Below are 24,144 nucleotides of genomic sequence, written 5' to 3'. Positions count from 1 at the left end.
TCACAAGACACCCCGGACTGGTCGGCGGTCAGTGGCGTAAACGCAGTCACTGAGTAGGAATTGAACCCACACCGACCCCAACACCAAAACATTGCAATATTGGATATTGTATTTTTTTCCCTGAATGAATTTTAATAGCAATATGCCATAATTCCTCGAAAACAATGCGCACATTTTTCCCAAAATATTTTCAAAAAGTTAGTAGGGCGCATTATATTTAGGTATGGATGAAAACTAAAACTATACAATCACATTGTATTGTTGTATACAGGTACATAGAGCGTTAAAAAAAGGTATACATATACATTTCGATATGATATTCAATGTCTTATATTACACAATTATATATATTATGGTCATGTGAGCCCCCCAACCTGAACTGTCCCGAGATTATATTACAGCTATATCAGCACATGCACAGTGATTATTATGAATGATTGTTGTACTGACACTTTTTGGAAAAAACAGGTACTAGTACAAAGCAAACAAAATATAAATACAGATCATTCCTCATATTTTGAGCATACGGTAGCAGCAAATTGGTGGTGCGCGTTGTACATAGGGAGAAGGGTTTTGCTGATTTTTCGGGGGGTCAGCTTTGGGGGGTGCGCATTATGCTTGAGAAATTACATTTTTAGCCTTTTTTGTGAGCAAATGACTCATCGACTGACACGCTATATTATCCGCAATGGCTTCCGGAGGTCGAACGTCGCACTTTTTGTGCGCAAATATGCAGATTTCCCCGGGATTGGCGGACTTCGCCGGACGTCCTTGTTGAGACAACGCGAGGCCCGCCGGACGCGGCGCGGCGCAGACTAAACACGGCCGCCTCACACCGAGCGCCTCAAAGGGCGACCGGGCGACCGCCGGGCCTCGGCGCGCGAGGATCCTGACCCCGGCGCGACCCCGGCGCCGAGTCAACAAAGGCCGTCGGGACGGCGCCTGAGATCAAAGACGGCCGATGATCGACGACGTTAAGGAGGCGACGCGGGCAAAAATTCTGGCGCGGCGTCCGCAGAACTTGTGTGCAACTTTTTGTGGGCATATGTTCAGGTACGAGTATCGCACTTTTGTGGCCAAATGTACAGTATTTTTTCCGATTATGAAGTACTGCCTTTGTGTACTGTCGTCTTTTTTAAACGAACATCGTGTCCGACTGGCAACGTTTCCCCATCAACATTTTTGCGTGCAAATTCTGTTTTACTGGCAATATCGCAAACTATATTTTTGGTGTGAACAATACAGTATGCACAGTTCTTGTCAATAAAAGCACTGACTGGATTTATGAAATACTTTTTCACTCTCAAACATCAACATTTCCGATCATCCTTTTGGTGATCATGTGCAATATTTTAGTGCAAAAATTGTGTTTTTAGTTTTTGATGTGCAATAATGTTCCACACAAGAGGTGATTTTTTGTTGTTGTTGAAAACAAATATTGTATTGACTAATACAATTTACTTTTTGTGTAGATATACATAGAGGCAGAATTTCCTATTAAAATATTTTTATGTGCAGTACTGAAAACTGCAGCATTTTTACATGAAAATACAAATATATATATATTTTTTTTGGCTAAGCTAAAAAAAAAATATATATATATATATATATATATTAAAAAAGAAATAAAATGAAAAATAAAAAATACAACATTTTGTTATGCTGTGCTTTTTGGGAAGAATGGAGGGGGAGATCAACTTCCAGATCAGTTCGGCGCCTGCAGCGATACAGACTTTGTATCGGTCTGTCGGGGTGAAGAGGGAGCGACGTGGAAAGGTGAAAGTCGAGCTACGTTCCTCCCCTCACTTATGGGCACAAGCTGCGGGTCGTGACCCGAAGAACAAGATCCCGCATACAAGCGGCCCAAATGAGTTTCCTCCTCCGCAGGGCGTCCGGGCTCTCCCTTAGAGAACGGGTGAGAAGCTCGGTCATCAGGGAGGGGCTCGGTCTCGAGCCGCTGCTCCTCCGCATCGAGAGGAGCCGGATGAGGCGGCTGCTGGGGCGTCTGATCCGGACGCCTCCCCGGTGAGGTGTTCCGGGCACGACCCCGAGGACGACCCGGGACACGCTTGGAGAGACCGTGTCTCTCGGCCGGCTCGGGAACGCCTCGGGATCCCTCCGGAAGAGCTGGAAAGGGAAGTCTGGCGATCCCTGCCCAAGCTACTTCCACCGTAACCTGACCCGGAAGGATGGATGGATGCTTTTGGGCACAAATCCTGCACAATTTTATTATTTTTAGGCAAAACAATACTGATTGTGCCCTTTTTCAAAGCAAATATGTATATATTTTTGAGCAGGGGTGTGTCATCTTTTTATATCTACTGTAGGCAGGCAGGTGGCACGGTGGGCTCAGCTGTTAAAGCGTCGGCCTCGCAGTTCTGAGGATGCGGGTTCAATCCCGGCCCCCCCTGCCTGTGTGGAGTTTGCGTGTTCTCCCCGTGCTTGGGTGGGTTTCCTCCGGGTGGGCACTCCGCTTTCCTCCCACATCCCAAAAACATGCACAGTTAATTGGACACTCGAAATTGCCCGTAGGTGTGATTGTGAGTGCGATTGGTCATTTGTCTCTATGTGGCCTCCGATTGGTGTGCCCCGCCTCCTGCCCGTTGACAGCCGGGATAGACTCCGGCACTCCTGTGACCCTCGTGAGGATAAGCGGCTAAGATAATGGATGAACGGAAATTGCCCGTAGGTGTGATTGTGAGTGCGACTGTTGTCTGTTTCCACGTGCCCTGCGATTGGCTGGCGACCGGTTCAGGGTGTACCCCTCCCGCCTCCTGCCCGTCGGCAGCTGGGATAGGCTCCGGCATTCCTGTGACCCTCGTGAGGATAAGCGTCAAAGAAAATGGATGGATGGATGGATGGAGGCAGGCAAGTGGGGAAGATGGGGAGGACGAAAGGTGGGTAACAGGAAGTAAATTCGTTTGTGGGTAAACAAGGACTTGAGAAAGTTGGGAGATGACAAAGTGCCCAGAAAAGTCGGTCAATAAAACAAAACGGGGGGCAAAAAAAAGATGGAAAAATATTGACCTGAGGCAAAAGATGGCGTTTTGCATATGAAGAAGAAGAGAAAGAAGGAAGAGGGAAAGTGAGCCATCTTGGTTTTTTTTTTTGGGTTTTTTTTTCCTCTTCGGTTGCACTCATGCACGCAACCGCGCAATGAAAACAACAAAATTAGAAAAAGTCAACACGGCAGAAGGAAATCAAGAAGCAAAAAAAAAAAAAAAAAAAAAAAGAAAGAAAGTCAAAATAAACGAGAAGAGCGGCGAGAAAAAGGCGTGCGCGTGCGTGCGTGGGATGGTGGGCGGGTTGCGTGTTTTCAGGCGCTGGGATGCAAATGAAGCGGCGCATCCTGGATCCTGTTCGGTGGACGCGCTGTTTACTCTGCTCGGTGCCTGCGGGGAGGGAGGGAGGGAGGGAGGGCGAGCGGCACCGCCAGAGCAGAACTTACAGTTCTGCCTGCAGGACGTACACGCCCTTTTTTTTTTTTTTTTTTTTTTTAGGACACCACATGATGTGACGCACGCACATCTCACGCGTGTGTGTATTGCGCGTACGTTGGAGTCGAACGGCGACGTCGAGTCCGTCGCCGCCAAAAATAATCGCCGACAAGACGAGCAGGTGATGGCGTCGTGGTACGCACGCCCGGCGTGGGGTCGATTCCCGCTCGGCGACGGTGTGGATATCTGCCCTGCGACCGAGTGGCGACCGGTTCGGGGCGTAGTCCGCCGCTCGCCCGAAGCTAGCTTGAATAGGCTCTGGCTTTCCCGCGACCCTTGTGAGGATAAGCAGGTTGAATCATGAATGGATGGATAAATGGAAGATGAGCAGTCGCGCCAGCATTGTTGCAGTCGCCCTCCGATACGCGAGCGGAACGTGACGGACAAAAGTCGAGACCGACCCCGCGAGCGGCCGACTGACCGACGAACTCGTCGAAAGTGAACTTTCGAATGTGACGGGTCGATCTTTGGTGAATGCGCCAGTTCGTTACGAAGTTCGGGGGGAACCCCAAAAAACAATTATGATATCTTTTTCGCTAACGACGGAAAAACCGACTCGGCACTTTTGAAGCTTCTAGAAAATCATGTCTATGGTTTGTGTATCAATTTGCTTGCTAATTAAAGAAATCTACGTGACGTAACTCTGCACCCAAATTTCTTCTTCCTTGATTCCTGTGCCACCCTTTCACAATTTTTCAAAAAAATCTGACATTTTTTTTTTTTTTTTTAATCCTAGCTACAAACGCTAAGCCTCGAACTGAGCGAGGGACCAACCAACCAATCAAAAGTAACTCATAATTCGTTACCCTTTGGCCGTGCACCAAATAAGAAACCAAGCAACCAACCAATGAAGCGATGAGACGATCCATCCATCCGTCTTCTTAGCCGCTTATCCTCACAAGGGTCACGGGAGCGCCGGAGTCTATCCCAACTGTCATCGGGCAGGAGGCGGGGCACACCCTGAACTGGTCGCCGGCCAATCGCAGGGTACATGTAGACAAACGGCCGCACTCGCAATCACACCTTGGGGCAATTTAGAGTGTCCGATTAATGTTGCTTGTTGTTTTTGGGATGAGGGAGGAAACCCACGCAGGCACGGCGAGAACATGCAAACTCCACACGGGTGGGTCCGGGATCGAACCCAGGTCCTCAGAACTGCGAGGCCAATGCTTTACCAGCTGCTCCACCGTGCCGCCCTGGAAATGTACATAATGCTTTAATTATTCTTTACATTGTGTACTTTGAACGCTTATTTTTGGCAGGTGGGGGACAGGATGGTATCGGGGGGGGGGGGGGGCTTGGAACGGATTACACTATTTACATGTAAAATGCGCTTCTACATACGAAAAATCACGTTCCGAAATGACATCCGGAATGGATTAATTTCCTAAGTAGAGGTAGAGGAAGGCGGAGTGCCCGCCCGGAGAAAAGCCACGCAGGCACGGGGAGGACATGCAAACTCCAGACAGGCGGGGGCCGGGATTGAACCCGGGACCTCAGAACTGTGAGGCCAACGCTGTCCAGCTGCTCCACCGACTTAAAAAAACAACCAAGCAACCATCCGTGAATGTCTTCTTCTTTGGTTTGACCAAACAGTGACGTCTGGTTCTGGTTTGGGGACAATTCCGCCAAGCGGCTAGCTAAATAAGCTAAAAGCACGTCGCTAACGTGTTCTCGTGCGCCGAAGGAGGCTCGTCGTGTTTGATCCCGCTCGGTGCGACCAAAGCGCGGCAGCCGGCGCGGTTAATCATTGTTGAGCGACGGCGGACGACGGCTCGCCGAGTCTCGCTAATTAAACGTCGCGGGGCCAGGATTCGTCCATTTTGACGACTGCCGAAAAGGACGCCGCGAAAACGTTACACGGCAACGGCGAAGGACGTTGAAACCAAATTAATAAAGGACGGCGCGCGCACGCAGCCTCGGCGAGTGAGCGTGTCAGTCAGACGTTCAGATAAACGTTTGGACTTTGTCCCGTCGGCCAAAGCCAGAGCTGATAAAAAAGAAAAAGAAAAAGAACGTTCCGCGGACACGCAGCAAAGTGATTGCGTTAAAACCCCAAACGTGTGCACGTGCGCTTTATAGATTGATCGACAGAAGGCAGGTGAAAGGTCACCGAAAGGTCGCCCACTTGGACCCTCCCCAACTTTTCCGTGTAAACGCGCAACTTTCTTCCTTTCTTCTCGTTTGTGCTTTTTAATCGCTTCTTCGGTTAGCCTCTCCGCTTCTGGAACTTCCCGACGGCGCTGACCCACTTTCCGTCCCTCCCGCCGTCGCCGAAACATTTTCCTTCTTATCGGCCTTTCTGGTGTGGTGTTATGACGCCGCATATATTTCATAACGCGACGTTTATGACTTTTCTGAAAACCCGAAAGGCAATAAAGTCATCTCGGCGGGCTCGGTATTGCTCTTTAGCACCAGAAAAAATGTATGCTAATGAGATTTTAGAAATGTGCTATTTAGTAGCACGTAGAGCAGGATGTGCAATAGTCGGGGTACCCTTCTATTCAGTATTGTCCTGGGCCCGCCGGTCCCTGTCCTGGCCGTACCGGTTCCAGAGGCGGCACGCTTGTGCCTCGTCGCTAGTCCCAGTTCTATAGAACCGCACGTACGGTCTGGCCTTTGCCAGATCGTTGCTTCGTGCCCGGTTCCCGCACTCTCGCGAATCCCGTTCCTGATCTCCCGCGTGCCGACTCCTGCCCGCCCACCGACCTTCCTCCTACGCCTGACGTTCTTGTTCCTGCCTGATCCGCGACACCGGACAGAATAAATACGTTTCCCGAACTGAATCTACGTCTCCCGAGTCGTGCATTTGGGTCCGACCCCGCGTTCTGGTTGTGACAAGTAAAGTATTTTCTATATTGTTGTGATAGCCAGCGTGACACTGTTGCTGCGTCAACGTAGACAATCGTGGGAAAGCGTAACAGCCGTAGGAAAGTGACAGCCTCGGTCGGTCGGTCGGTCGCCGCAGTAGATCTTCTGCCGTGAGCGTAGTAGAGCGCGCCCGGCAGTTGCCACAGTCCGGGCAGACATCGGCAACTGTTGTCGGCGAGGCGGGTGTTTGTAGCCGTTCAGCAGGCGACAAATGCCCGAGCGCAGTTGGGGCGAGGACGGAGCGCGCTTCCCGAGGCAGAGACCGTTCGTCGTTGTGAATTGGAGGCGGGTAGCCCCCCACCCAAGGACGACGTCAGGCTCGTAGGCCGGCCTGACGTTGGCGACGGCCGATGAGTGGAGTTCAGTAAGTCCGCGCTTGCATCGTTGGTTGTCTCGCCGTCCGTTGGTACAGACGAACTGTTCTATGTCCGTTTGCTAACGAAAGACGTCGTAGATTAGGTCAGATGCCACGGACCATGTCGCTGTTCGGAATACCCGGTCGATGGCCTTGAAGCAAATACTGCTTAGACAGCAGTTCGTTGTGTTGACGGACGGGCAGGGTCTTGGTTTCAACATGCAGATGGTCGGTCGCTGCATTTTATCGGTATCACTAGATGTGGTGTAGTAGCGTGAGGTAGTACGCGTACTAGCGTGTGCTAGCTAGACGCAATCAAATTTGCGCCCGTTTTGGAGTTGCTAGCTGTTGCGCGCGTCGTGTCTCGGGGGCGTTTGTGCATGTGTCACGTAAGCGGCGGCGAGGCAAACATCCCCGGGACCAGAAACGAAAAAAGCAGATTCCGTGACGGCGAAGGCGAGAGCGGCTCGGCCGACGACAGGAACGTCTCGTTCGCAACCGAGACCGGAGGCGGCTTTGGACACGCCCCCCTCGTACCCGACGTAGACGGCGTCGGGCCTTCGGTTCGGATCTGACGACACCTCCCAAAGCGGATTAGTCACGTCATCGACGTCGTTCCTTCGTTTTGTGTCTGCGCCGTTTATATAGAACTGGAAAAAAATTCTCTTTTGCTGATTTGAACCGGTAAAGCTGCCATAAATGAAATATTAATATGCTGTGTGTGTGTGTACGTGTACACACTTTTGTGTGCGCAAGGAAGCCTCGCGAGTGTGACTTTGCAAATCTAGCGACAACACAGATTAGCTAGCTGCAAATATTTGCGGCAAATCACAAAATTTGTGTTGCTGGAGTGCGGCACGGGCGAACTCTGATTGGCAAACGTGACGCCGATGCGACAACGCACCGGGGCATTTTATTAGGCACACCAGCTCGCGAATAATGACGTACGTTTATGATTTTGCGCGTGCGACTTTCGAATGTTACTTGTCTCTCGGTGTACCTAATGAAACGGCCAGCGTGGTGTACACACACACACACACACACACACACACACACACACGCCTGCGCACGTTGAAGCTCTGAAGTTATGGAATCATATCAATCATGCCGAAGGGACCCCACCCATTCGCCGTTTCCATTTGTGACTCACTTGCACAGCGCGTGTGCGAGTGTGAGCTGGGTACACAAGTAAAGCTTGTGTTCACATTTTCAATATGATATGAATCATTAAGAAATAACAATAACAATAATTAAAAAAAATGCAACTAGAGTAAAGCCTCGGTTCTCGAACGTCCTCGTTTTCAAACGAAAATTTCAATGTTATTGAACAAAAATTGGTACTCGAATGCCCCCGAAAAAAATGGAAATAGCATAATGCGCAAGAAGTTGACCCACCCACGACGCGTTTTGTTTGTCAATTCGAACGCCTCATGAAAAAAAAAACAGGAAATGACATAACGTGTGCGGCGCAACTAGCGTACTTTTGTTATTTTGTATAACGCAGCCTGCGTACACAGACGTGCCCCGGTGGTGACCATTGGTTTTCTTCGTATTAAGGCCCAATCATGTCTCCAAAGAAGGCAAGTTGCTCGTTTAAAGTTATTCTGCATTTTTGTTCATAAAAAAAGTTTACAAAGAGTCGCTACAGATGCGGCAATATACATGTATTTCTACTATGCAGTTTATGATCAGGAAAAGCTAAAAAAAATGCTTTAAAAAGCCAATTTTTTTTTGGGCTTGGAACGCATTATTTCTTTTTCCATTCATTGTAATAGGAAGCATCGATTTGGTTTTCGAACGAATCACTTCTCGAACCGTTTTGTGGAACGGATTGTGGTCGGGAACTGAGGCTTGATACATAAACACACAGATAGACACTGTATTGGCAAAAGTATTTGCACACCTGCCTCGACTCACTTCTGATTTGAAGTGATATCATCCTCTATATTCATATGACTTCCTATGATGTTGGTCTTCCCTTTGCAGCTGTAAGAGTTTTAACGGCTTTCAACAACGTTTAGGAGTCATTTTTAAATGTTTTTTTTTTTTTCCTTGTTCCAGAATCGGATATGCAAGGTCACACTTTGACGTTGGAGGAAAAAAAAGTCCGGCTCACTGTCCATCCGAAATCCACCCGAAGAAGTTCTGGCGGATTGCGGCCCGTCACGTTAATCCCCGCCAAATTGTCTGCTCCGTGTCTTAATCGATCTTGCTTTGAGCACTGGTGCACAGACATGATGTAACGGGAGGGAGGAGACCCCCAGGGACGACCCAAGACACGGCGGGAACTGGTCTGGGAACGCCTCGGGATCCCCTCGAAGAACAGCGGGCTAAAGTTGCGGCCCCCGCGACCCGAGAAAATTCAACACCCACACTTTTTCCAGGGAAAGCCTTTGACACCCACGCACGTCCTGCTGAAACAGTTCAACACCAATTTTTACCATTGAAAAACTGAAATATTACCACATTTGCCAACGTAAGATATGTCCCCCCCCCCCCCCCCCCCCCGGTCAACGCACACACTTTCCCCCGGTGAAATAACTCACATCACCCGCACCTTTTCCGGTTCGGACGGCCAAACAACACAAACGTCTCCGATCTGAGAGTCACTGACGCCCGCCTTCGGTTCGATTCCCGCCCCGCGACCAGTTCGAGGCGCAGTCCGCCTTTCTCCTGAAGCCAGCCGTGACCCTTGTGAGGATAAGCGTGAGAATCTCCCCGCGATGACATCACCCCGCTGCGGAGGCGGTCGCACCGGTGTGGCAACACACTTCATTAGCTCGCCGTGTGTACACAGCTGGACACACAAAAGACACACAACAATGCCAACAGCCGGCGGGGATGACGGACCGCACGCCCGGCGCAATAAAAGCTTCGCCGCCTCACCTGCTCGCGCCGCCCATTTTAGCAGACGCCGGGCCGAGTAAAAGATTCACTTTTGCCGTCTTCCTCGCCACAAATTTGCGGGTCGGTACGAAAGGTCAAACGAGTAGCCGGGCGAGAGCTCACGAGATCTAGTTTTGCATTTGGGGGGGGGGGGAGCCTAACCAGATCGTTCAACAGGGTTTGCTTGTCGGGTGATAACGCCGACAAAATATGTGCTCACGAAAATGACTTCACGTTGGAGCAAAACACGACACCGCAACCTTCAACCTTGTACGTCTTTCTCTCGATCAGTCACTCACATTTCAAAAATGGACAGGTGTGGTCTGTCATGCCCGCAGATATAAAGTTGCGGGCGTGATTAGGGATGGAATCTCAAGACCTTAAAATAACTTACCGAGTTATTGTACCCGAGTATGTAGTTGTTACCTAATACCGTCCATCCAGCCATTTTCTTTACCGCTTATCCTCACGACGGTCACGGGGAGTGCCGGAGCCCATCCCAGCTGTCGCCGGACAGGAGGCGGGGTACGCCCTGAACCGGTCGCCAGCCAATCGCGGGGCACGTCGAGACAAACAGCCGCACTCGCGATCACACCTAGGGGCAATTTGGAGTGTCCAATTAATCCATCCATCCATTTTCTTAACTGCTTATCCTCACAAGGGTCGCGCCGGAGCCCATCCCAGCTGTCGTCGGCCAGGAGGCGGGAGTGGTACGCCCTGAACCGGTCGCCAGCCAATCGCGGGGCACGTCGAGACAAACAGCCGCACTCGCGATCACACCTAGGGGCAATTTGGAGTTTCCGATTATTGTCGCATGTTTTTGGGATGTGGGAGGAAACCGGATTGCCCACCAGGAGAAAAGCCGCGCAGGCACGGGGGAGAACGTGCAAACTCCACACAGGTGGGGCCGGGATCGAACCCGGGTCCTAAAAACTGTGAGGCCAACGCTTTACCATCTGATCCACCATACCACCTGTATCGTTATCATCTCGCATAATTTCCGGCGCTATCTATTGTCAATCCATTGATGAAAGCTAGCAGCAGATGATCTGGTAAATCTTGGGGAAAAGTTTTCAAATCCAAGATAACGCGAAAATGACGCTCAGAACTTAGATCAAGTCAAAGTAAATCACAATTTCATAATAATTAATATAAAAATATCGTGATATCCTGAAACATTACCCGTGTTACGTCCCAGAAACGTTTTCAACGTAACTCTCGGCGATCGGCGCGGACTGCTCGAAATAGCGACAACGCCCTCGACGTATCCTCCACACCTGAATATAAATATATTTATGACTTTCGACGTAAACGCAGCTCTGAACGTGCGCTTTTGCCGTCACTTCCTTCCGTAGATGCTCGGTACGGTTAGCTTGCATTTCCTGTTTAGGAGCAGGCCACCGTTTATGAAATAAACACGTAAATTCACGTCAATACTACGCAAAATAAGTGACGTCTTTTAATATCTACATATTTCTCCGCGGGTGATTTTCGGTGCGCGGGCGTGATCGCGCCCGTCGAACGCGAGTGACTGCTATATTGTACTTCCTCGTAAAAAGTTCTCAGGACTCGTGGCGCTGACCCGTTGGCCCGGTCCGGATCTCGCCGGGTTTTATCTGCCGACGTGAAAAGTTCTACAAGTGACATCTGCCGAGCGCCTCTTCCGCCCTGGCGGAAATTCCATTCCGACTTTCACCCCTCTGCGACTTGATGGCGTTTGCGCGCCGCCTCCGTCGGAGGACCCCCGGCCTGCCCCCGCCCCGCACACACGTGGCCCCCAGCTGTGTCAGATTAGCCCCCCCCCCCCGTCGGCAGCTTTTAAATTAGCACTCACACACCAGGCAGACAAAAAAAAAAAAAAGTCGACTCGCCGGGCCGACCCAAAGCGGAGATGGCGGAGTCTGAAATCGGTCAAAGTTCACCCACGTCCTCAAACGTGCGAATCCGTTCGAGCGGCTGCGGTCGACGTCGCCCGTAAGCTATCGGCTCGGTTTGGTGCATCCCGATGTGGCCTCGCAACATCCATCCGAGCAGTTCCTGTCCCGCTTCATCCTCAAAAGGGTCGCAAAACAGAACCGGTAAAAACTGGAAGAGCACATGCTGTTGAACGCGCCATTTGGAACCAAACACACAAACAAACAGCGACAAGACTAACGTGCTACGTTGCGCAGACATTTTTATCCTCACCAGATGAGACGGAGAGCCAAGTGGAGACTGTGGAGTCCAAACCTGAAGCGGACAACTACCGATGCTAACATTAGCATTTGTGCTTATTTTTGCCCCTTTTCTACCAGTGGCGGTGACGTACACCGGTGGCATTCGTTGCCCACAACAGCTCACTTCGGGCAACGTAACAGCCAAGTGGAGACTGTGGAGTACGGCACAAGAGCGCCCACAGCTTGGGCGCAGGAACAGGCTAAGCTACAGTTAGCCACATGCTAACAAACAACAACAGGGCTGAGCACTGTCCCGGTTTTACTTCTTGGCACGTCGCTCACAGTTAGCTCAAACGGAGGCCAGAGCGCAGCGATGTGGAGACTGCGGAGTGCAAGTGTCTGGAGCTAAGTCGTTGTAACGGGCTAAGGTAATGTTTATGATCAGCAAAAATAAAACCCAAACAAAAACAACGTAACTCTTATTTACTTTTGACGGCGAGACGAGACGCAGGCAGGGCAGCGCAGCGAAACGGAGACCGAGGAGTTCGACGTGGAACCGTCCGGTGCCGAGGCGCGCAAACGGACTTAACGGGACTGAGTGGTCGAGATCGGCGATGGGAGAGCAGGGAAGAAAGATGAAAAATGGTCAGATGAGGATGGAGAGGAGGAGGGGGAGGAAGAGGGGGGGGGGGGCGGCGAACGAATGAATGCCGCTGTGTCTTCAGAACGCGTGCGCGTGTTCGACTCCGGTACACAAGCCCTTCTCATTTCCAGGAGGAAAGACTCGGTTTGGCCGTCTGCGGCCGCCGTAGACGTGCCGACGGTCGCCAGCCATTGGACGGGGGGGGGCGAAACGTTGCTTTTCACGGGCGCGGGGAGCGGGTCTCGAACGTCGCACATTCCTGAAGTGGTTCACGTGCATCGACCCCGTACTCGTGTTTTGGTTAGCAACACGGTTCGACCTAAAATGTGTAATCAATGAGAAATGAAGACTTTTTTTTTTTTTTTGCCAAATTGCCAACTTACGTGTTTCATCTTTGCTTTTTTGGGAATCAAATGTTGCTCGTTTACAAAAAAATATTTTTATCACAGCATGTAAAAAACCGGCGGCACGGTGGAGCAGCTGGAAAGCGTCGGCCTCACAGTTCTGATGTCCCGGGTTCGATCCCGGACCCCGCCTGTGTGGAGCGCGCGTGTTCTCCCCGTGCAACATTAACTGGACGCTCTAAATTGCCCGTAGGTGTGATTGCGAGTGCGGCCGTTTGTCTCCACGTGCCCTGCGATTGGCCGGCGACCAGTTCAAGGCGTAACCCGGCCTCGTGGCCGACGACAGCCGGGATAGGCTACAGCACTCACGCGACCCTCGTGAGGATAAGCGGCTAAGAAAACCGATGGATGGGGGGGAAAAAAGCACCAAGCGGCGCTGAAACTCGTCAGAAAAGCCGACGACGAGCGCTTGGCTGTCGCTTCGAATAGTCGAAGATAAAACTGCAGACAAGTCATCGCATCTGCAAGTTGACAAGCGGGGGGGGGGGGGGGCCTGCCCCTGCCACAGTTTGGCAACAGTTATGTCGATAACCCCTGGGGGTGTTGTGGCAGAGCAACAAAAAAAAAATAAATAAAACGGACGACTAAGACTGGAAGTCAGGTACAATATTTGTAGGGGGAAAAAAAAAAAAAAAATCTACATTCAAAAATGTGGGGCAAAAAATTGATTCAGGATTTGAATTTAAAAAGAAATATATTTACACTAGAAATAATCAGAATTTTCATTTTTGTGGGGGAAAAAAGTTTGTGATTTAAAAAAAATAGATTGTAGGGAAAAAAAAGATTTTAATGAACTCAGGTAAAATCAGAAAAAGAAATTGTTCAAAAATTTGACTGAGAGTGGAAAATTACAAAAAATCTGAAATAATTTCTTCTAACTTTAAAAAAAAAAAAGTTGACATTGTTTAGTGGGAATAAAAAAATGGAAACTGGATTCAGGAGGCGGCATCAGATTTCTACAAAATGGAAAAATCCACTTTTGTGTGTGTGTAACCCTCCAACTCCCCAACAGACTAAAGATTTTAAAAAAACAAAGCAAAAAAAAAAAACAAAAAAACGTCTGCAGCACGAACTAGCGAGGAGCCCGCCAACGGTCGGTTAGCCCCGCGGGCCGCGCGGCGAGACTCTCCACATTTGAATAGTTGCCGTGCGCCCGCCTGCGGCCGTCTTTACGGTTCCCCCGGCTGGCGCGGGTGAGCCCGACGCAGGCCGGACCCGACGCCTCGCTCTTCGCCTTCGCCGTTACGTCGAGCGACGGGAGGGGAAACGTCCTACCTGAGCTAAATATTCCAACTGCGGCCCTTCCCAAGAAAGAAGCCCCCACCCCCGACCCCCTTTCACGCTCGCCGCCTTCTGTCAAAATAAACACATTTAGCGCGTGCGCGAGTATTTATAACACGCGGCGCGGTATCTGACATAAGCGGCCTTCCTGGCACATCGAGAGAGGGGCCGCCGCCGTCGCCGCCGCCGCCGGGTCGGCCGGCCCGCGGCCCGGCGGGGGGAACTTTCCTGGCTCCAGAGCCTTCGGGACAATCCCACCTTTCATGGGGGCCCGAGAGAACGCCGCCGCCGCCGCCGTGGGCCAGGGAAATGTTTCTCTCTCTCTCTCTCTCTTTCTCTCTCTCGCTCTACCGCTGGACGTAACCCAGCCCCCCCCCCCCCCCCCCTCAAACCCGCCAGTCCGATCGGCAATGCAAAACATATTTTGGAGCCAAATGTCGGCTCCAAATGGTAAAATGTTGCATTTCCCTGGGAGAAAGTCCATCGGGCAGGAAACACAAACAAACCCGGTGATTATTTTAATGGACAAATATGGCCAAACGTGACATTTTCATCGTTTAAAATTCTGCCTTTCAACGCTCAAACAATGTTGGCATCATGCGGGTGGCATTGGCAGGCGAGTTTCTGTGCGGCACCTGCGCCTACAACATATTTTCTTTTTTTTTGGACGTGCCAAACTTGATACTGTGGTACCTCTACTTACAAACATCTCTCGTAACAACAAATTCAGGTTACAAAAATATTGTCTGGAGTTACGAAGGAAAAAATTCCACCGGACGCAAACATCCTGAATCTTGGTTTGTGTGGCGCAATAGAGCTGCTCACCCATTGGCTATCCCTGGAGCATCTTCCTGGCATCCCATTGGCTAGGAGGGACGTCAATCTTTGCCCACGATGCTTTTCGATTCCCTTGGATACTCGACTGTCGCACGCTGTCACAAGCTAGCGCACGTTGGAAAAGTACAATTAGTTTTTTTTTTTTTTTTTTAATCAAATCATTTGTTAGTGGAAGTGAAAAAAAATTTGGAAAACTTTATATGTTCATTCATCTGGTAAAATTAATTGTAATTTTTTAAAATGTATTGTAAATGAATGAAAACCAGCATTTCATTACCTTTTTAATAATAAAATTCTAAATAATTGTTAGAAATTAATCAAAACAATTTTAAGTCAATTTAATTTGAAATTGTAATTATTTTATGAATTAGTTCAATAGTAATGAGTAAAATACAATTTATATGTGCCTCTAATGAAATATTCCATTGTAAAATGTAAAAGTAATTGTGCAAATATTCTGATCATGTGCATGTATTGGTTATTTTTTTTTCTCGCTTGGATTATTATTATTTTTTTTTTTTTTTTAAATTTGCTGATGTCGCAAGCGTCACCCCGAGTGACCGTTTGGCGTGCGAGGGCCTCGGCGGAGGTCTTCCCCCGCCCGGCTCCATATGAATATTGCTCTTGTACGTTGTGTTCTGCGAGGCCGCCCGCCCGCCCGCCGTAGCTTCAAAACATTCCTTCATCCGCAACTCCCCCCCCCCCCCCACCTCCAGCTCCACAAAGCTACCTTTTAGCGCGTTTAAAATTAGAAACGGGCCGCAGTAGTAAGTCGGCGGAGGGAGGGAGGTGCTCTCACCTTTTTTCGGCACGGCTTCTGGAAGTCGCCGCCGCCGGGCCGCCGCTTCTCTTCCCGTAAGGACGCCGGGCGGCGTTATTCGAAGCGCCGCGGTCGGGAACGAGATCCGGACCAAGATGGCGCCCGTGTGGATAGAGGAAGGGGAAAGGAAAATGTCCAGGAACACCCAAAAACATAAATAAAATATCCGTGTGTGCGATATTTATCGCTCGACGTTGAGTCAGGGTCGCCAACAAAAGTTTTGGAACACGGCTACGAAACGTTCCTGGGAAAATCCAGGACAAGATGTTCGGGAATTACAAGCTGAGGTTTTTACTCAACAAATCCTGCTTTAGTGCTCAAAATCTTTTTGTAAATAATCGGTGTTTGCGCCACCTTTTGTGAGCATAAGCAGCGCCATATTAAATGACTTATACAACGGCGCTTTGAGCTACAACTTGGTCACGTCTTTGTTAGACAACCCCCCCCCCCTCCGGTGGCGGAGGTTCGCAGACCGAAAGGAGCAGCGCAATGTCCGTTGAATTGCAGTAGAAAAAAAAAATAAAAGTTTAATTCTTGACTTCATATTTAATTATGTTATGATTTTGATTATTTTTCATTCTTTTTGAGTACTATTTGCATGCACATTTACAGCTACAGGCAAACCCACGTAGGCATGGGGAGAACATAAAATAACTCCACACAGGCAGGGCAGGAATTTGGACCCCGGTCCTCAAATCTGTGAGGCAAACACTCATACACCGTGCCGCCCAAAATACAACCATTTCTGACCAACTGTTATGTTTTTATTCTCAAATATTCCAACTTGGTGACAGGATTGCCATTGACTGAAATGTCGGCCAATCACAGAGCGGCATACAGTAAGGCGGGGCCAAATAAGGAAGTCCATCGTTTCAGAATTGGGAACGTGACGACGTCCGATCCCAACGAGCGTCGCAAAGCGCTGAAAAGTCAAATGAGTCCACTGGATTTTCCAAACTGGAACCTTCCCAGAATTTCGCAGGTTAAATCGCCGACGCGGGGGACACGAGAGCGTCGTCGGGAGCTCTCCTGGCCGACCCGCGTCCTGTTGTCACGCCAGCCCTTCTTCGGTCACTTCCAGGAAGCCGCCTGGCTCTTCACCCTCAACGATGTGTACCCAACGCGTGAGTCACTCGCCGGCCGCGTCCAACTTGGACGACTTTTTGCTTCTTTTTTTTTTTTTTCCCCCTCAATTCGACACAAATGCAATGTTGACTAGTCGTCGATGACGTCCACTGAGAACAAAAGTGGGCCAAGTCCACTTTTTTTTTTTTTTCATTATTTTGCGACTCACTTAAGAGTCACATTTATACAATTAAAAGTTAAAAAAAAAAAAAAAGGGATGGTCTTGGTTCATTTTTTGTAATGATTAAATGAGGCACTGAGAACGAGAGTGGGCTGACTCCATATTTGTCCTTTTTTCAGGAAAGTAACTGGAAGTTTTTGGGCTGCAATGACATTTTCGAACGGCTTCAGGAAAAATGCTTCTACGGATTCCTTTTCTTTAACTTTTGCCATTTATAATCACTTTGTTAAGACATAATTACACGTTTGTCCATGGCGAAGGCTGTCGGCAAATTTTGTTTAATGCCTTAATATCATCAAGGTTACCCGAAAGATAAGAAAAATACAACAAGTATTGCACTACACGGTTATTTCTTAGTCTAAATAGACATCAAAGCTAAAAGCTAACGAGATTAGCTAGTTAAGGGAGTCGGAGATAAAGACTTTCTACAGCGGACGACAGAGTTCACTCACGAGGAAGTCCACTAAAAATCCCAAAACAGTGACACGAGACCGAGGTGGGTGCAGTAGTCAAAAAGTGAGAATAATAGAATTCATGACAAGTCAAAAAAAAAAAATAGATGAAGGGCAAATCTGGGGTAGTCATGTGACTGCTTGGCGCCATTTGACTGTTGAAACAAAGCCGAGTGGCGTCGTTGTAGGCTGAATTAAGGACGTTTTGAGGCAGAGACAGATGGTGCCGCAAAGACTCTGACTTCGGCACAAAATGGTGCGACGGCGCCTGAGCCGCAAGTCCCTTTAGCAAAACAAAACGGGAAATAAAAGTAGCCAGCAGGACGTTAGCTTCGCGTCACAAAGCAACACGAGTGTTTCCTCGCGCAAATGGAGCGGTACAAAACGGCCAACTCCAGGTATGGAGTGGACGCGGATGGCAGCGATTGTGAACGCAGTCAATGAGTCTTTCACGGCCGAGCGTATCTACGCTAGGCTATCTATGGGTTCTTTCAGCGCAGGCCGGGCCAGCGCCGCGTCTGCCAGCTCCTCGCAACGGAAGAAAAGAATTCTGTTCTGCTTTCGGGAGACGTCTCGCTCGTTCTGGAAGACGCGCTCTGACACTCGAGTGCTAAAAAAAAAAAAAAACTGGGGGGGCTTCGACGGTTTGTCAGCCGAGCGGCCCGGCGACATGAAATTTGCTGGGCATAAATGTCAGGAACAGAGACACACAAAAAATTGCATCAAGAAGACGTGCTTGGAAAAAAAAAAAAAAAAAAAAAAAAACACAGGAAGTGAACATTTGACCCGTTTTAGGTTCCTTTTTGACAAGCCCACAAAGTCCTTTGAAAATTCAGACCCCAAACATGAAACTTGGTCCCACCCCCAAAAAAAAAGGGTCTCAAGAGGCCACCCCCATTTTCATGTGAAGCGGACATTTTGGGCACCCTCTGATTGGCCCCGACAGCCAATGACTTCGCGATAAAAATGGTCGAAAAATTCCGCCCCCAGAGCCAGTTTTACTAAGCAACATGAAATTTGGGAGTCTTCTTCTTCTTTTCCTTTCGGCTTGTCCCGTCAGGGGTCCCCGCAGCGTGTCATCTCAGATCCACGCATATTTGTTTGGCGCAGTTTTACGCCGGATGCCTTTCCGGACGCAATTTAGCTGGTGAGAGAAGCTTACAGGGCCATCCAAGTACTAACCAGGGCCAAACCCGCTTAGCTTCCGAGATCTGACGAGATAGTCATCTCCCAAAATACGAGTAGATCTGGAAAAAGATTTCGAAAAGCCATGCCTGGAAACGCCAGGGGGAAGTCAGCCATTTTGCTGTAACACGGACATTTTGGCGCTACGTCCCAACTTGTCCCCCAAATGGTCGGACTCCGTTTCTCCATGTATCACTCTCACGGGACACTTTGCCAGAAATATGTGGCTGCCATTGCCCAAACTTGAGTTCTAGGAGCTGAAATGCTCAGTCTGCGAAGAGGAAGAACAAGAACATGAACAAGAAGAAGAAAAAGAAGAAGAAAAAGAAGAAGAAGTCAAAGAAGAACAAAACAAGAAGAAAAAAGAACAACAAGAACAAGAAGGACAAGAAGAAGAAGAACAAGAAAAAGAACATCAAGAAGAACTACAAGAAGAAGAACTACAAGAAGAAGAACAACAAGAACAAGAACAAGAAGAAGAAAAAGAAAAAGAAGTCAAAGAAGAACAAAACAAGAAGAAAAAAGAACAACAAGAACAAGAAGGACAAGAAGAAGAAGAAGAAGAAAAAGAACATCAAGAAGAACTACAAGAAGAAGAACAACAAGAACAAGAAGAGCAAGAACAAGATTAAGAAGAAGAACAACAACAGCAAGAACAAGAACAAGGACAAGTGAGAAGAACAAGATGAAGAACAAGAAGAAAAAGAACAACACCAAGAACAAGAATTAGAACAAAAAGAAGAACAAGAAAAAGAGCAAGAAAAAGAACAAGAAGAACAAAAAGAAGAAGAACAAGATCACGAAGAAGAGCAAGAAAAAGAACAAGAAGAAGAACAAAACAAGAAGAAGAACAAGATGAAGATGACATCCAGAGTTCTTCCTCCACTGTCACGACCGTTAAGAATGTCGAAATGTTCACAAGTGGCATCATCATCATCATCATCATCATCATCCGAAAAGCAAACACGGGTCGCTCCCGTCGAACACTTGGGAGGAAAACAAGCCGACGCGAAGGAGGGAAGGAACAGAGCCGCCGGTCGTGAGCAAACACGACCGGTCCGACCGGTTCACCGCGGGGGAAGGTTTTCGCGGACGCCGCGGGGACGCACTTTTTTCCGTCCTCCGCGACATTCGCCAGCGACACTGATGCGGGATTACGACGTTTCGCCAAGATCACCTAAAAAATGAAATAAACAGGACGCAAGTATGCAAAAGTAGGCGTTCAGATCAAAATACGAGGGAATATGCAATATTTGAGGTATGCACGTCATTAAATGTGATGGCATTAATTGCATAGAGTCAAGTACACGACATTCGACATTAAATATGTAAGTACCACTGAACATTAGAAATGTAAGTAAAGTATGTTGTACTGGGTGCACAGACAGGAAATATGATTCAAATATGATCCAATACAGGCACATACAGATGAAATATTATCTCATTATGCTCTATGAGAGGTTTACACACGTTAAAGTGCAAATACATCAGATAATACCACAAAACCTTACATTTGACAAATCCATTCGAGGTGTACGGACAAATATGATCTACGTTGGAGGTACTCGTAAACATACGATACACACTTGATTGGCGCGTACATTAAATATGAGCTGCCATTTGATCCTGTAGGACGGGTGCCAAACTCGTCGTAGCTACTCAGGACTGCCAAACCATAAAAATCAACTTGTCATATGTACACACAAAACTTCTGAACGAGTTTTGAAATCAGAAGTCAAGGGCCATGGGTTTTTCAACCCTGGTTAAAAAATATCTCTATGTTATTATTTATGATGTGAAAAGTTGAATGTTTGGTACAATCGTGGAAGGTTTGCCTTCGCGGGCCGCATCCGGCCCCCCGGGCCTTGGGTTCGACACCCGTTGCTGTAGGCAAGCCAGACCAAAGTCAAACATCCAAAATGTTTCATCAAATTTTGTTTTTAATGCTCATGTTTCAGCCTCGTGGGTGCGAAGGCTTCGTTTGGTGCGTTAAGTACGTGTAAATATGACATAAATATCATCCGGGAAGGTTCAATGTCTGTCCGAAACGAGTCCACGACGCATTTAAATATTCACCTTTACGACATCTCAGCCACGTTTAACTTTTATTTTTTTTTTTTTTAAGATGTCCGTCCTGCACGGCGAGACGGAATTTGCGTTTGGGCCGTACCGTCCCTCGCTGCTGAAGGGGAATCGCGCCAAAGTCCGCAAAACAACAACATTGACTTTCCTCGGCCTTCGTCAATGAAAACAACAAACGGAGGGATCGCGCCGCGGACCTCCGCGCGCGCACACAGATATTCGATTGTATACGTGCGTCCGCGCACACGCTTCCACTTGTTCCCCACTTTTGGCCAGAAATAGCAAAATAAACATCAAAATGGGAGCCGAAAGGAAAAAGGTCAGCGTAGTTTGCAGCCAAACCTCATTTGACCCCAGACGGGCCAAAACAACATCGTCGACGTACGCCGGGACTTTCTCAACAGCTCGTCCGCCCCCCCCCCTTTTTTTTTTTTTTTTTTTTTTTTTTTTTTTTACAAAGCGCGCTCACAAAAGTGAAAACACCCCCTCACGCATTTGGAAATGTTTTATCAAATCGTAGTTCGGCTGGAAAGTTTTGGCCTCAGGGTTCTGGGGTTCTGGGTTCAATCCCCGCACCCGCCTGTGTGGAGTTTACGTGTTTCCCCCTTTGCCTACGTGGGTTTTCTCCGGGTGGGCACCCCGGTTTCCTCCCGCATCCCAAAAACATGCGTTGGACACTCTAAATCAGGGGTCCCCAACACGGTGCCCCCGGGCGAATGGTAGCCCCGTGAGGACCATACAAGGCGCCTGCGAGGTATGTTCTAAAAATACCACAAAGGCCACAAATTGTTACTATTATTTGTGTTTGAAATTCCGAATCTGACTCGTTTACGCGAATTAAAATTTGATAATAGCTGTCATGTCATTTACTACGATAAATGAAAACAAAAATATTTTATGGACGTGTAAATGTTTGAAATTTGCCTGCAAACGGGTCACGTAGCCCTTCGTACGATCGGTGCGCACGAAGTAGCCCTCAGCCTGAAAAAGGTTGCTGAGTCCTGCTCTAAATTGCCCGTAGGTGTGATTGTGAGCGCGGCTGTTTGTCTACATGTGCCCTGCGATTGGCCGGCGACCAGTTCGGGGTGTACCCCGCCTCCTGCTCGTTGACAGCTGGGATAGGCTTCAGCACTCCCCGCGACCCTCGTGAGGATAAGCGGCTATGAAAATGGACGGATAGTCCCACGGGACAACATTGAAGAAACGACAACAATGCCAAGTAGTCAGCGTACATCTTGTACTTTGTAGTGTGCAGATATTGTATACTGTCACCTCAAATAACAACACAGTCACTGGCAACAAAAGTGAGCACACCTCGAAAGGAAAGTGTACAAATTAGGCCTCCACCGGGAATTATTGAATTATTTCTTTGTCTTTTTTTCCCCCTTTCTTTCATAAAAGAATTTTTATTTTCTATAATGCCCCCCCACAAAAAAAACACATGTAAAGAATCTAGAGAAAATAATTTGCTATGTTTTTTTTAGTTATAGTTTTGGTCGTCATGAGTTGTTTTTTTTATTTTCAACAATATTTTTCTCAAGGAATACAATGTCTTTTTTAAAGTAGTCGTAATTATTTTTAAAGATATTTTATGAGTGAAAATTGGGTAACTTTTTGAGGTTAACAAATCGGATTTTTTTTTTTTTTTTCTACACCAAACTTGATCTCCTTCCAATTGACTTCACTTCCCTTCTTGAAATTTCAAGTTTCTTTCCCGTATATTACTACAATTTTTTTTAAATCTAAAAAAAAAAAAAAAAAAAACAACCATCTTCATTCTTGACCTGTGACCTCAATCTACACAACAACACAATTTAATTCTAGAAAGAAAAAACATGACTCAGAAGAAATGTGTCTCTTTTTCTGTGACTTCATTTTAAAAACCAAACGAAATTCAATTTCAAAAGATTTATTATTATTATTATAATTGCATCCAGTAAGACTATCGTGGTGGCACGACAACTTTATCCTCTTGACAATTTTCTTCAGGCTGCTCAGTCCAAAATGGCCCAAGTTGACCAAAACGACGAAGATGACAAGAGCGGCACTCGGGAACGTTAAACACAAGACGTCGGATCCGAAAATGTTCTGATCCGACAAGCTGTTGACTTCCAACCCCGCGGACTGTTTAGCGCTGGAAGGAATTCATTTACGATTGCCGAGTTTTCCAATGAGGGGAAAAGCTTTTGAGTACAAACAAATACTGGAGGTGAAATGGAGGACAAGAGCGATGATGCCGATGACGAGGACGAGGATGATGTTGACGGGTTCTGGCAGCCGACGCGGTCGGACTGGATCCTCGTTTCGGCGTTAATCGTTTAAATCAACAGAGAAGGGAGAGCGTGACCGCGCGTCAATAACGTTTACTCAGCGCTACGCTAGCAGGCTAACCGGGTCGCCCCGACGAGAACGCTTGCGAGCGAAACAGAGCGGGTCCAGTTGAGCCCGAGGGTGCAGCGAGTGCCGCTCCGGCCTTCCAACGTTTCCTTCAAAACATCCGCCCGCCGCAGGAATTAAGACGTCTTTTACTTCGCCCGCCGGCCCCTCCCGTCCCTGTTCTTGTCAGTGGCCCGGGGGTGGGTGGAGGTTCTGAAAGGCTTTGGGTTAGCACAGCGGCCTTTTTTTTCCCCCCCGCCTCTCCGTGGGGCCCAAAAATGTGTAAAAGCGCAGGTTGCAGCGCTCAATGAACAAGTGCGGCTGCCGCGCGGCGGCGGACGACTTTTGGAATCAGGCGCGTAAACAACATCAAAGTCGCGCGGAGGAAAGAAATTTCACGCAGAGATCCTGCAGCTCTCGATTCATAACGCCCTCAAATCCTCTCTCGCGATTAAATCTCGGGATAAACGCCTGCTTTCATTCCATTCCAGAAAAAAACAAAACAAAACACGAAAAGCGGACATAGCGCTCCCCAATATTGTAGTTTATGAAAAGAGGCGGGCATTAATAACACGACGGACGGTCGGCGCGTCATGATTTCGTGCATCATTCGCAGTGCTCGCGTTGTGCAACAGTGGCAGGAAGGAGACACGGAGACACGTTGGTGGCGGCAGCGCCAGTAGCGCTCGTGCACCGACGTGGCCGTACTGCCGGTCTAGCAAAGCATTCTTCAATGCTAAGTCGGTGGGAGACGACGCGAAAATACGTGCCCCAGAGTCTTGCCCGATACCGTTAGACATTTAGAAGGTGATAATAAACGAAAAATGAGAGACACTCGGCAGCGAGGACCCGGATTTAATGCCAACGTCGATGCTTTCGGCAATAAGGAATTGGACCGTTAAGCCGCTTCCGCTTGTGTTGGACAACTGGATCTACACACGGATCTGGTGAGCAAGTCGGCGAGATTTACACGGAAAAGTTTGAAAGCGTAGA

General features: G+C 48.3%; 1 long non-coding RNA gene across 2 annotated transcripts in view; it reads right to left on the bottom strand.

The window, feature by feature from the left end:
- The window catches only part of LOC133504454 (uncharacterized), a 49,481-nt gene that overhangs the window by 8,377 nt on the left and 16,960 nt on the right, over window positions 1-24,144 (bottom strand). The window lies entirely within an intron of this gene.

The sequence above is a fragment of the Syngnathoides biaculeatus genome, chromosome 8 (assembly GCF_019802595.1).
Source record: "Syngnathoides biaculeatus isolate LvHL_M chromosome 8, ASM1980259v1, whole genome shotgun sequence".
Taxonomy (NCBI): domain Eukaryota; kingdom Metazoa; phylum Chordata; class Actinopteri; order Syngnathiformes; family Syngnathidae; genus Syngnathoides; species Syngnathoides biaculeatus.
The sequence above is the reverse complement of the archived record's forward strand: the minus strand, read 5'-3'. Positions and strand labels throughout refer to the sequence as shown.